The sequence below is a fragment of the Pyrus communis genome, chromosome 5, assembly GCF_963583255.1.
Source record: "Pyrus communis chromosome 5, drPyrComm1.1, whole genome shotgun sequence".
NCBI lineage: Eukaryota > Viridiplantae > Streptophyta > Magnoliopsida > Rosales > Rosaceae > Pyrus > Pyrus communis.
In genome coordinates, this window is record NC_084807.1 from 24,243,703 (window position 1) to 24,256,731 (window position 13,029).

General features: G+C 35.3%; 1 long non-coding RNA gene and 1 pseudogene across 1 annotated transcript; one reads left to right on the forward strand and one right to left on the reverse strand.

The window, feature by feature from the left end:
- Positions 1–2,505, forward strand: LOC137735538 (uncharacterized). The gene is made up of 6 exons (XR_011068663.1): positions 1–400; positions 533–606; positions 844–1,065; positions 1,167–1,255; positions 2,116–2,195; positions 2,317–2,505. It is a non-coding gene; the product is annotated as an uncharacterized lncRNA (long non-coding RNA).
- Positions 2,506–6,819: 4,314 nt separating this feature from the next.
- Positions 6,820–10,250, reverse strand: LOC137735516 (probable LRR receptor-like serine/threonine-protein kinase At3g47570; annotated as a pseudogene).
- Positions 10,251–13,029: the final 2,779 nt, after the last annotated feature.

The following is a 13,029-nucleotide window of genomic DNA, read 5'->3' on the forward strand; positions in this document are numbered from 1 at the left end:
GTTTTTGTAATATTGTGATAGTTTTATTTTGTATATTGTGAAAGTTGATTGTTTGAGAAACTGAGTAACTGTGTATTTGTTTGTAGTTATGGTATGAGACATGATATAAATTGAACAGGGTGAGATAAGGTATTTAGGTATCACAACAATTGATCGTGAAAAACTATTAACAAACTACATTTGAAACATTCATTCATTTATGTTATATGTGGTGGTTCCAAGCTTGAGTTCTTTTTCCATGCAGCCTTTTGTTGACCAATACGGGTCTATTCATTCTGGTAATGCTACAAATGGATAAATCACATCAGAGCGTCTGCTACCCCTTTGTTACCTGATTTCATGGATTCATCTATGCGCTATCTCCATAACTATTATCTGTCTGCTGCCTATTACTATGGAGGTAAAACTTATGGGTGAAGTCTTTGCTTTAGATTGGTTTATTTATGGATTGTCAGATTCTTCTTTAAATTCAGGTATATTTTTTATATCAAAATTCATGTGTGATATGAATGGTTTTGTGAATTTCTTTTAGGCTATGATGAGACTAGCAACAACTGGGATGACTACTTGAGATATGTAAATCCTGAGGGAGTATAAATAATTTCTGTAAGTTCCTCTTCCAACTTCACAATTGTGAACTGGGTAGTCATTACAAGCTTCCAGTGATAGTTGTCCAACGCTTCGAAGGCAGCTCTCTAAAATTTAAATTATCTTTCTGAGTTTTCTTTTCTTCTAATTACATAAAATTCATATTTTTTTATATAGTTATTTAATTGTCATATGCTCTGGTATATCGATTTCTTTTTTCCTCAAAATTTTTGCTTCGTTTTATATAATGCATAGAAAGGAGGAACGCCCAAACTGGAGGTCAGTCAAACATGTGTTATATGTGTATAGGTAGAGTTTCCATTGCTTGATTCTCCTCTGCTTATATCACTTTATTGGGTGCCAATTGGGTGCCAATTTTAGGGGAAATTATGAGACATGGAAATTGTTGCCAAATGCGAGGACATAAAGTTGTCTATTTGCAAAATTATGTTGAAGTGGCACAAGGACCCTAAGTTGGTATGTTTGAGTAGATTACCTGATCTCCTTAGTTGGGTTTAGGTTTAATGCTCAGTGGTATGTTGTGCTTCTGCTTCTTTTTAATTATCGAGGATATGCAGAGATCGCAAATGAAAAGATTGTATTTGCTGTGTTGATGCATTGTTGAGCCAGAGATGCAAAAGGAAGGATGTATTCAATCTCAAGATCTGTGAGCTTTCACTTCTTAATTTTATTATTATTAATCTTGTTTGCTCTTTGAAATTTGAATGTATTAGTTTTTTAATTTTATTGGGATTAGTTTACCTGAGATGGGTTTTGGGTATATTTTTAGATTATGAAATTTAATGTTAATTGATTTTCTAGGAAAAATGTGAGACTCTGAGTATGTTAAAAGGCTGAAACATTGCATAAAGTGGTTCCAAGAGCTTGAGGAAAGCTTCTTACTAGAGCTTGAGAAGTTAGAGAATTTGATTCTGTTATTCGTAGACCATTCTTCTGAATCTCTGGGTTTGAAGCAGATCAATTTTTACATTTTTATGTTTAATTTTGGGAAGAAATGAAAATGAGTTTTGCCTTTTTTGAGTGTTTCGTTAGTACTAACTTGCTGCACATGCTGTTCTCTGGGTGTAATTATAATTATCTAAGCAAGCTCACTTATTTTTGAACTCTTTAACTGATTTGTGGCTGCAACAAGAATTTTTTTTGGATTTTTCCCAGTCTTTTTAACAGTATTAGGTTTTTGTCCTGCATGTCACCAGGCTTATTCTTTTTTCAATTCACATTAATCACGAATTTATAGTTGATTGGATTTCATTTTGACTGCTGTAAATGGGTTTTCATCAGCATGTCTGACAAGATAAAATCATGACTTTTGGATTAATTCAAACAATGTAAACATTTCATTTGTATTCTTGATCGTTGTTAGTATTATAGTTACATGTTTAACGAAAAAGGATTTCTTTTAATGAATAATATGTGTCATTACCCAAAATGAGTTACCTTTGCTCAGAGTTTGCTGTTTAGCATGTTATGTTCCTAGGTAACATGCATCTGAAACTCTTTGTGCAGAAGAAGATATCTCATTACAACCCCCTCAATCCAACAAAACTTTTATCACTCTTAAAACATTATTTGAAATCTTCGCTCAAGTAAGTCCTCAGTTTCTATATACTTTTTATTTCTTAATATCTACGTGGTTTTCATAGTTCTTAACCATGAAATCACGTAACTTTATATTTACAATTATATTCTTTCTAATTGTTTGTATAGATTTCCCTTTTGCTCACTGCGAGATGATGTCATGGTGTGGTTTAGTGGTGTTGAATATAATTGGAGAAACTGATTCTTTAATCTACTCATGCTGTGGGATTTCAAAGTTGAAACCCACTTACTTTCAATCTTTTCGAACAAATTCACTTTGTAAAGTAACAAAACAATGATATTCCTAAAGGAAATAAAATTGTTTGCTTTGGTGAGGTACTTCTGTTTAGATTAATCCGTGCTATAGTGCATTTTGAAACCTAAGTTATGGATCCATTAGGTTCATTTTAAACACATCTACATTTATTGGCTCACATTTATATATTGTTGGAAATTTAAAGATCTGTTGATGATACTAGATTTAACTTTGGTAACTTTTCAAACATAATTACCCATACAATTTCTAATCCCGTAGCAACGCGCGGGCATCACTTTCTAGTCACTACTATAAAAGTACTATTTGACAATTTCACAACTATTGAAGTGCTATTTGATAACTTTTTTTCGTGATATTTTTTTTTCACAAAATGATACATTTACACTGAGGAGCTGGAGAAATAAATTTGGTTGTGAACTCGCCTTTTTTTATATTCGAATTTGAAACATCTCACTTACCGGTACAAAGTAACACCATTAGTACATGGTACTAAGTATCTTTTCTTGGATATTTTTTGCGAGAATTGAAATTAAGGCTTCTCACTTACAAGTGGAGAGGAATAACACTTGATCGTAGTACTAAGTGGTTTTTTTCTTGGATATTTAGATATGAAAATCAAGGAAAATTTGGATTAAATCGGTTTTCAATCCAAACAAACACAATGGTTAAACATATGTTTGACACCTCGCTTCCCATTCCATACTCTTTAAGTTATAAGCACAAAAAGTAGCTAGGTTCTCATGGGCGACTTCGCAAAAATCATGATATAAACATGAACATAGTGCAGGCACAAAAAAATAATACAAAAAAAAAAAAAAACGCTGGGGGAGTATAGCCTGTGGAGCCTTTTTATGACACTGGAACTGCTTTCGTGCAAAGGAGATGGGTAAAAGAAGCATTCCAGAACTGTTTTCGGCTAATCTTATTAACGTTAGTTCCGTATAATAACAAACACGGAACTAGATTAATAGTTAGTTCAGTCTAGTTCAGTGATAATTAGTGATGGCAAACAAACACCCTCTTAAAGATTAGTAAGAGATGAAAGTCAATGTTAGATGTTGCAAAGACTTGGGAATTAATAGAGCCATCACAACCTTAGTCAATAGAAGGAAAATTGGATCAACGCGGTTTTTAACTTTGATACCGATATCCACATAAATTTTTCCAAGAATTTGATTGATATTTTCCTACAGACAAATCTGGATATGCCTGCGCCCAGATATTCGAGACAAATCTAGCAAAATTTCCTGGAAATGGATTTGAAATCTAAAATAAAATCCCGAAAATAAAGTTTCTCTTGAAAAGCCATAACTGAAAATGTATTACAACTAACCATATAGATTTAAGCCAAAAAAGAAAGAAAGAGAAGTTGATCTCATGAAAATATACCAAATGCTAATATGAATGCTTGAGAACTCTATTTTAGCTAGGTTGCAAAATAAAGCTCTGGATATTTATGCAAGTCAGTTGACGCAAAGAAAGGAGCCAATTTTAGCGTCCGAATTAGGTTCCACGGCTGGTTTCTGTATGCATGCCGTGGTTGACGGTTTGGGGAACACAACAAACAACTTTGGCACTTGCAATAATTCTTCAAAAATGCTATATACTCTTACCATATTTTTCATATTACATATGTATCACCTCTTTAATAGGATGAGACCACATGTATTGGTGGGTCGTACTTCTATTAACAAAGTGGTACAAATGTAGTATGAAAATTTTACGAAGTATATCATTGCTCTTCTTAATTAGCTCTTTAAAAAGCCATGTCGAGCTTGCAGATGTAGTGAAAAAAAAACTGAAGAAAAAAAAAAAAAAAAACAGATAAGGGTTTTCATGGATAGCAGAATGTGACTTAGACGTTATTTATTAAATGTTCGTATTGAGAAGAACAACTACAATATGAAAAACATGGTAAATGTGGCATCACCTGGAAAAAAAAAAAAAAATTAAAACATAAAGACTCGCTAGCTAGTATTTTCTAGCGTAGAGAAAGGTTCATGCAAATGGTACATTGGCAAGTTTCTCCTGCAGTTGCCTTCATGTGGGTACTCTCATAGTTAATCCCGATCATGATTTTCCTAACCCCAAAGGGAAAGGTCCTTCCCTTTTTGGCCGGTTGTGGGCGAGGAGGGATTTGAACCCCCGACACCGTGGTTCGTAGCCACGTGCTCTAATTCTCTGAGCTACAGGCCCCACCCCGTCTCCACTGGATTTGTTCCCGAGAGTACCCTAAAAAAAAGGAACCTTTCTTTTCGCCAACCGTTTTCGGTTAAGAAGATGTGAAAGCGCCTCTCTCTATATAAGAACAGTGCGTTCTGAGGTGTGAAGTGAGAGAGAAAGGATTTCATAATTGGATTGGGGTTTTGAATACTCTTGCAAATTGCAAGGCATTTTGCGACGTTGCAAGTACGCTTGTTAAATCGCTGTCATCTCGGTACGTCGGCATGTTGTTGACTAGATTGCTCCGTCTATGACTCCATGTCGTCTCATGAGAAATAAATAAATCATTAATAATCAAGATGTTATTGTTGATAAGGATGCACACATTTTCTAGTTTTAGGTAAGCTCCTATTTAATCATGTTTATTGTTTTCATATAATTTATTCAATTTATTCGTCATAATAAAGAGAAATGTATAGGAAGCTGATACTTGGGCTACCAAAACCACCGAATGAGCAAATTGAGTAAATTTATTAACAATACAAGTGGTGTGCTTAACGTTCATTTTTGTGGACAATTTTGCTAACATGAGACTGTCTTCTCCATCTTTAACTTGGCATGATTCTCCTCCAACGGCGGTTCGAGATGCTCTGTTTTCAGACTATGTTGGTTTGCATGGTTACCGCTTCTCAAATTAATGGGCATGTCGGCATCCATGTTTGTCTCACTTTCTTTTTTTTTTCTCCTAACTTTATGGGGTTGTTTGACTTGTTTTGCAGGTTTAGACCTTTAGGTTCAGTTTTAGAGAGGTTAGGTTTCATGTCCCTCTCTTTTCTTTATTTCATTCTCATTTTTTGTTTCTAAAAGGGTAAGTTTTATGTCCCATCTTCTTTTTCGTGTATTCCTTTTTATTGTCTCTGTTTTTTGAGGGGTAAAATTTATGCCCCCCCTTGACTAGGTGTAACTTATTTTTTCGTTATCAATAAAATTTTTTTCGTACCATTGAGGTTTCCCAAAGAAAAAAAGGTTCATTTTAGCGGACTGTCTACGGAAAGGCTTACATATATATATATATATATATATATATATATATATATATAGGCTAAATAGCCAAAATGGTCCATGAGATTGAAAATCAATAAAAATGGTCCCTAAGATTGTCCACCATCCATGATTTTGGTCATTCCGTTAAAAACTCTTTGGGCAATTTTCAAAGCTTCGTAACTCAATCGTTTCTTAACCAAATTCAACCCATAATATATCAAAATGAAGATAGGAAAGCATAGAACAAGATTATACCTATTTGGAAGCCCAATAGTTGCCGGAGATGGCCGGAAAATAGCCTGAAAGTTGACTGGTTCACATGAAAATTGGAAAACTTGCCGGAAACTAGGTAAAATTTAAACGTTATTAACTTCTACAATACTTAACGAAATCGAGTGATTCAAAAACAAAAATCATATTTCTCGACGAGACAAAGAGAATAGTACCTTTCTTGAAGGATAACTCGCCGTGTTTTGGCCACAAAACGGCTCGGAATTGGCTAACCATTTTCGAGTTAGCCACTTTCGAGCTGTTTTTCGGCTAAACCACGACGAGTTAACCTTTGAAAAAGATACCATTCTCTTTCTCTTTTCGAGAAGTATGATTTTCAATTACTCGATTTCATTAAGTATTGAAGAAGTTATGAATGTTTAAAGTTTACCTAGTTTCCGACGAGTTTTCCAGCAGACCAGTCACATTTCAAGCTATTTTCCAGCCATCTACAACAACCATTGGGCTTCCAATGGTATAATCTTGTTCTATACTTTCCTATCTTCATTTTGATATATTATGGGTCAAATTTGGTAAAGAAACGATTGAGTTATGAAGCTTTGAAAATTGACCAAAGAGTTTTTAACGAAATGACCAAAATCATGAATGGTGGACAATCTCAGGGATAATTTCTATTGATTTTCAATCTCAGGGACTATTTTGGCTATTTAACCTATATATATATATATATAAATTGACAAATTCCAAACTTAAAATTGTATAATTTAATTATAAGAACATGAAACAAACTTAAATTGACAAATTCCAAACTTAAAATTGCATAATTTATTTATAAGAACATGAACCAAACTAAAATTGACAAATTCCAGATTTCCAAGCAAACATAAAGACGATCTTACAAATTAAGATCATTCACAAAACATACAAAATGAAATTGCAAAACGGGAAAATCCACTTCACTTGTTCCAGTCCTACTCGTCATCATTCAGAAGATCACCATGCAAAATTCAAGCACTGTCATGGGATTTTATTTAATGATAACAGGGTATTATTACTCACTACTTGGGTCGTCATCACGGATACTCTCTAGGCTCCAGTTAGCACATCCCTTATTAGACTCAATTCAGCTACCACATTGCTCATGTCTTTTCACTCTCTCGGTATCGCTACAGAACAAGCAACTCCTACTCTTGCAACGGAAGTCAAGCACTCCACAACCCTTTTTCTTTGATCATTTGGGGCATGATTCCCCCTATTACTTTTGGGATTAGTACTGCTGCTGCTTTCTTCTATTTGTACAAGTACTGGATCACATATTTCTCACACACGTTCTGGTAGAGCCATCATAACAAAATTATGCAGGTCCATACCATCTTTAAACATGTCATCTATAGGCCTCTTGCCAGTTAGCATCTCCAACAAGAGTATTCCATAGCTATACACGTCGCCATATGTTGACACCTTGCCTCCCATTCCACACTCTTTAAGTTATATGCACAAAAACATAACTTTGTTCTGATGTGTGACTTCAAAAAACTCATGCTATATACAAAAACATTGTGCAAGCACAAATAAAATATATATATAAAAGGAATTTTACCTGGGGGAGCATAGCCAATGGTGCCTTTTATGACATTGGAACTGCTTTCATGCAAAGGAGATGGGCAAGAAGCATCCCGGAGGTACCTTGCTAAACCGAAATCACCAACACAAGCAGTCATATCACCGTCTAACAAAATGTTGCTGGGCTTTATATCACAATGAACTGTTGGCATGTGGGAGCGGTTGTGCAAATAATCCAGAGCACACGCTACATCAATGGCAATGTTAACTCTTTGAGTGAGATTCAGATTCTTTGGCAGATTGGCTGGCCTATCTACTCCTTGAGTTGATATGTGCAGCCACTCATCTAGACTTCCATTCACCATGAACTCAAACACCAGGGCCTTGAAATCGTTTCCTTGAAAATCAATGCTTGAACAAGCAGTCAGTAGCTTGACAAGATTTCGATGCCTGATGCTTTTCAAGGCTTCACATTCAGATATGAAACTTTTAGAAGCTCTTGAAGTTTGAAGATTGAGTACTTTCACTGCAACATTTCTTTCTTCATGCTGATTGAGAACTCCCTTGTACACAGACCCGAAACTTCCAGCACCAATCAGATTCGAAGCAGAGAACCCATCAGTTGCTTTGAGGAGATCTCCATAGGACAATTTCAAGAGTGAAACCCCCAATGATGATCCTGAAGTTGACTTAAGTGCTCTAGCCTTTCTTGATCGATAAAGAAGTGCAAGTAATAACACCAAGACCAAGCCGACAACCCCACAAGAAACTGAGATAATTAAGTTCAGCTTAGGAGATAACCTGCGCTTAGATTGCTTAGAGATGCATTTAGGCAATCGTAAGTGAGGTATACCTCCACAAAGCCATGTGTTTCCCACAACAGATACTGCACTTGCATTCTTAAAAACTCCTTGGATTGGTACTGCACCTTCAAAATCGTTAAATGAAAGGTTCAAATTTTGCAAGAAGGGGAAACTCCCCAAGTAGTTGGGAATTATGCTAGACAAGTTGTTGCGAGAGAGGTCAAAATCTTCAATCCCTCTCAAAGAGCTCAAGGATTTAGGAATTGTCCCCTGCAATGAGTTCCCACTTAGATACAAACTTGTCAAACTTGTGCAACTCCCTAAGCTTTGTGGAATCTCACCAGATAACTTGTTTTCAGAAATATCCAAGAAAACAAGATGCTGTAAATTACATACTTCCATGGGAATGGATTCAGTAAGTTGGTTTCCAGATAGATCCAAGTAAACAAGTAAATTGATGATTTGTTTTGGAATTGGACCGCTAAGATTGTTGTGGGAAAGATTCAATTGTAACATAAACCTGCAGTCTCCAAGACTTTGTGGTATGCTTCCATTTAACTTTGTGGTATTCTTAATGAAGTTAGATTTCCTAGAGATGATGGAACATTACCTGACAGTTCATTGCCTTGTAGATCTAGGTCATAAAGCTTATTCAGTTTACATATTGAACTCAGTATAGTGCCTGCCAATAAATTTTCAACAAATAATAGTCTGCCCAAGTTGATAAGATTTCCAATCCCGATGGGAATGTTTCCGCGTATCTGATTCTCACCAAAATTTATTTCCCTGAGCTTTGTTGAGAGATTGCTGATAGATTCAGGCAGCACTCGTCCAAAATTATTGTAGCTAATAGATAAAACTTCTAAATTGGTGCAATTAACTAGAGAAGAGAAGAAATCCAAGTCACCTTCCTCATTATTTCCAAGATTGTTTTCCAGAAGGTTGAACCAATACAAATTTGACAGCCGTGCCAGAGTAGGCACTTTCCCAGTGAACTTATTGTTTGAGATTTCAAATACTGAAAGGTTTGAGGCATTGGAGATTGAAGCTGGTACTGGTCCAGTGAATTGGTTGGTATGGAAAACAAAGGTTTCGAGGTTTGGAAATATAGTGTGGCCCAAGCCAGGAGGAAGAGTTCCATGAAGGTTGTTTTGAAATATATACATGTCTTTAATTGACGAGAGGTTGTATATCGAGGGAGGGATGGTACCATTCAAATAATTTACAGCCAGTGAAAAACCCGTTAAGCTTTCCAACTGGCCAAGGCTATTTGGAATGCCTCCATGCAGATTATTTGTTTGCACAGATAGTGCTTGAAGAGAAGAAAGATTCCCAAAAGAAAGTGGGATTTTCCCATAAAAATTGTTCTTGCCTAAATTAAGTACCTGAAGCTTGGACAATGAGGCAATTTCAGTTGGAAGTTCCCCCCTAAGAGTGTTGCCAAATAAGTTTAGGTATTGGAGGTTGGAGCAACGAGATATGTTGAATGGAATATGACCACTAAAGGAGTTGTTAAGAAGGGCTAGTCTTTCCAAGCGGAACAAATGACCAATTTCTGGAGGGATGGTGTGGCTGAAGCTATTGTTTTTGAGGTTTAAGGCCCTCAAAAAGCTCAAGTTTCCAATGTGGGGAGATAGATGGCCTGCCAGCCTGCTTGATTGGAGGTTGAGCACCGTAACCCTCTGGTGTCTGCGGCCACAAGTAATGCCTGGCCAACGACAGAAGTGGAGGGATTCATTCCAAGAGCTAAGGATGCCCAGGGTATCAATCACGATTTCAGCTTTGAAGGCAAGTAAGGAAAGCCTATCCACCTCATTTCCCGCTAAATGGGAGGAGGAGGCAGAGCTAAAAAGAAAGAGTGGTTGCATGAAAATAAACCAAATGCTAACATGAATACTTGAGAACTCCATCTTAGCTAGGCTGCAAAATGAAGCTCTGGATATTTAACCTTAGGCAATCGTAAGTTGACGCAAAGAAAGGAGTCAATTTTAGCGTCCAAATTGGGTTGCACGACTGGTTGACTGTTGGGGAACACAGCACACAGCTTTCGCAGTCGCAATAATTCTTAATTAAAAAATGCTAGTTTTCTACCGTATTGGAAGGTTCATGCAAAGTAGGTAAGACTAGAAAAAGTGCCCATAACTATGTAAGACTAGAAAAAGTGCCCGGGTGTTGCCGCGGGCCTTTAAAATATTTAGGAAATATATCAGTATTAAAAACAGAGGTCTCTTATGCTGTGAGTTTCAAAACTATATAGAACATGTAAGATTTGTAAATATATATATATATATATATATATATATATATATATATATATATATATAATAGCGATACTATTTACATACATGTGGAATGTAGGAAGGAAATTAGTCCTTTTGTTCCGAATCAAGATAACTAATTCCAAAATAAAATTTCAAGAACCATTTCCCTACAGTTGAACATCAAGAAGACCACTAATTTTGAAATATAGATTAAATTTCTCTCCATGTTAAAAAGCATGTAAGCAGAGAGACAAAGGATGTGGTTTCTATTACCGGTACGATTAGCTTGTAAAAACTTGTCCACTGTGTTCTGAATATTGGTCTCCACTGTTCCACTGTAACCACCTTTAGAGAACTTTTCTGGAGATAATTCCACAATAAAAAGAAAACCATGTTAGAATGCGTTTCCAATTAAGAATGTTAAGTGCTTCTGCAAAAAGGGATTTTTGGAATGACTTTTCTGCTTGCTCAGTTTGTGGTGATACAGTGCTTAGGAATTCATGCTTGGTCCAAGACAGTGAAGACGCTTTTACCCAAGTGAAGGAATAGACAGACCATCACAGGAAACACATGCCTCCTCACTACAAAGCTTTGCAGGCTCTCTGTGTTTTCCTCACCTCCAATTTAGACCCAATGCGCAGAGGCATTTCACCCATAAAATTCTAAATCCATACACATCTAAAAATAGAGAACAAAAAACCGAGAAAACCGTGCGTGCGGGCATGCATGTTTCTCTGGTATATTTTATCAAACAGGTGATAGGCACTGAACAAAAGATACAAATGAGTGTAAATGTTGTTTGTAAACTCAAATGGAATGCTTAAAATTACACTCTAACATGGTTTGGCAATTTCATTTCATTAAGTGATTCAAATTCAATAATCAGAACATAAAAGAAGAAATACGAAAAATTACAGTTAGAAGTCACACATCAGTTAAAGAGTTGAAAAAATAAGCAAGCTTGCTAAGGGAACTATATTTACACCTACAGTATAATAAATACAGCAAGCTAGTACTGATGAAATACTCGAAAAAGGCAAATTTTATTTTCATTTCTTCCCGATATTAAACCTAATATAAAAATCGATACGCTTTAAACCCATAAATTCGAAACCAACCCCTCTCCAAGGAAAGTTCCAAAACTCTGAAAATTTTAACCCTTAGAGTTCACTCTTGCTGTAAAAACTGGAAAAAGAGCAGAAAACAGCATTCTCCATAGACATGAAAAATGAAGAACTGATTGATTCCCAAGTATTCAACTTTCATAATACACAAAAATTACAAATTTGGTTCCACAAAATCCCAAGAGGGAGAAGAAAAAGAGAAAATAAAATGTGAAGGATGAGGGTCTGCGGCCCTGATTTTCATATCCACAAACACACAAATTCTTATATTTTCGAAACCATGCACAATCCAACACAAACACTAGATAAAAACTTAAATAATACATGAATCATCTGTGTTTTTCTTTGCAAACAGCCAGGGGGATAGGAATTAAAATAAATTCCCTAACCAACAACCTCTCAATAACCAAGCTTGAAAGCATAAAAACAAACCCTTCAATCTTTGTGTGCAAAATTAATACCACAATAAATTCAACCCCATTTCCACAATAAGAATCAAATTTGATAAAAAAAATACAAAATTTACAGAATTTCACCCAAACACAAAGAGAATAGTGCTGTTAGATGCTGAGAAGAAAAAACCAAGGAAGAATGGAAGTTGGGTTTTTACCTGAGGACTTGAGCTGGATTCTGAGAGAGAACTCGAGCTGGGAAAGCTGAAAACAGGAATTGATAACCCATTAAGAAAAAATGATAAAGAAAGCCATTGATGTGTAAAATCTAGAACGAATTGCGGAGGTTAGGGGGGTTTTGAGCGATAATTTCTTTTAGTTAAACTTTCACTTTAACCTTTATTAAACTCATAATTTAATTGGACATGGCAGTTTTTAATCCTTTTACTGCGAAAACCAAAGTCCGAAAATCCACTCACTGCAATGGTATAATTTTCACTAAAACTCATCACAAATCCACTTATACTTTTTGTTATCATCATGGCATGATCTATAACATGAGTTTAGTTAAAATTCCAAAAACCCAATAACAAAACAAAAACTTGAATTCCAATGTCATGATGATTAATCTAAATCTAATGAGTAGTTTTCAATTAAAAAAAGTAATTACAAATTATACGAACAAAAATATGCGATTGTAATTTATACTGCAAAATTTGATCAAAATCAGATGATTATTAATCCAGCTGGTTTCTTCACTCCTATTACATAAGACAAAAATATCTACATCAATACTACATAAGTTCAAAAGTTCCTATGAAAAACTTGTATTTAACCAACCTACTCTTTTCAAATGGAATTTGGTGTATGAAAAATGAGAAATTCAAAAACTTTGCTGCAGAAATTAAATAAAAATTAAATAAATTAAATAAAAATTAAAAAAATTAAAAAAAAAAACCCAAACACTTACTATGTATTATCACT